The sequence below is a fragment of the Callithrix jacchus genome, chromosome 8 (genome assembly GCF_049354715.1).
Source record: "Callithrix jacchus isolate 240 chromosome 8, calJac240_pri, whole genome shotgun sequence".
NCBI classification, from domain to species: Eukaryota; Metazoa; Chordata; class Mammalia; order Primates; family Cebidae; genus Callithrix; species Callithrix jacchus.
Window position 1 is genome coordinate 99,264,180 of NC_133509.1, and position 1,600 is coordinate 99,265,779.

The window sequence follows — 1,600 nt, forward strand, 5'->3', positions numbered from 1 at the left end:
GAGTAAAAAAAATCCACATTTTCTTAGGGAAGTATGCACCTTTTTATGGATCAAGAACAGTTGTACAAGCACTGTTTTTAGAGTCAGTTTCTAGACCCGGGTTCAAATCTCAGCTCTGTGTCTTAGTGTATTTCCCTGGGTAGGCTGTTATCAGCACCCAAGTTTTCTGAATAATGAATGACTTGATTGTGCCCAGAGGACTGAGTAAGGTTGGAATGAGAGACTGCATGTGAAAGCAGATGGCATAAAGTAGATGCTCTCTTTATGTTTATAACTATTACTATTGTATTTTACCTAAGCAGTGTTTGTATAGCGCTAGGACATTCCCAAATGAAAATTAACATAAAGCAGTATTCAAAGACATCAAGAAGTCAGAGGCCATGGGCTTAAGCTTACCTCTGCCTTGCAGAGGGTTTCAGAGGAAGAATCCTGCTCTCTCTCTCTCTCTGTGTATATGTGTGTGTATTTACAATCATTCCTACACATTTGGAACAAGACCATTTTCTTCTTTTTTCTTTCTCTCTTTCTCTATGTTCCCCTATTCACAATACAGACCAGTCACAGGGCCTGAGCTGAGGTATATATGGAGTAGGTTTACTCTACCTCCTCTTCCTATATAGTCAGTGTAAGAACACAGCCTGTGGTAAGCATCAGGAGGCTCCAGGACCATTTTCTAAATAGCAGAACAGCAAATGCCAGAGCAAAATGTCCTGTCTCTGATGAAAATGGAGTGGGAGGAAACTCTTTCCTTGAACCCTGTTTCTAAGGGTTCTGGTAATATCACCTGAAACCCACAGAAGCATGTTGGAAGTAGGTACTCATTCCAGTTTACTCTATTTCCTAAATAGGTGAAAGTATAGAATACAAGTAATGTGGAAGAATTCAAGAAGCTCCAACCCCCGAATGTTGCTAAGTTTTTCATGACCAGAACGGTAGGCAGAAATCATAGAACAAGGAGGGCGTGGAGGAGGAAAAACTGCAGGCTGAGGTCACCAGACGCCCCTGCAGGTTCCAGCTAAGCAGTGGTTAGGGGAGCTCCTTGAATTTCCCTTCAGGCAGCATGCTTGTTCTCTCTCAGATGTTTTCATAAATAATAAATGAATCCTATGATAAATCAGCCTCTCCTGGGGTTGCAAGAAGGGCAGTGGCTATGCCACTTATGAGGCCAGTCCCAGCCTGCAGGCTCAGGACCCTGAAGGGACAAAGCTGCATGTATGTGCCAAGGCACCCACACATCGCTAGAAATGACAGACAGCTCCAGCATTCTTAACAGGAAATCATTCTTTTCAGAGCTAGGCTGGGGAGAGGCAGCTGAATGAAGAGTGTTCAGTGCTTTCCTAGGACACAAGGTCAAGGATGTTTTCAAAGTAAATACAGATTGTTCTTTGTCCATCTGTGGCTAAGTGACACCCGAAGTCCCAGGAGGAATAGTTGGTACCTGTCACAAGACTCCATGCCTTTGTCACATGCTCGTGTCAGTTCCTAAAATGAGAATGTGATGAGGCAGGCCTGCGGCCCCGCCCCTGACCTCTGGCCTACTCCCCTACTTTCACCCATTTCTCTTCTCTGGTGTCAGTTTCACAGATGCCAAATAAAAACC

At 44.1% G+C, this 1,600-nt stretch overlaps 1 non-coding gene across 1 annotated transcript; it reads right to left on the reverse strand.

The window, feature by feature from the left end:
* Window positions 1–528: 528 nt before the first annotated feature.
* Window positions 529–660, reverse strand: LOC118145388 (small nucleolar RNA SNORA51). Its single transcript, XR_004730503.1, has one exon. It is a non-coding gene; the product is annotated as a small nucleolar RNA SNORA51 (small nucleolar RNA).
* Between the last annotated feature and the right edge of the window lie 940 nt (window positions 661–1,600).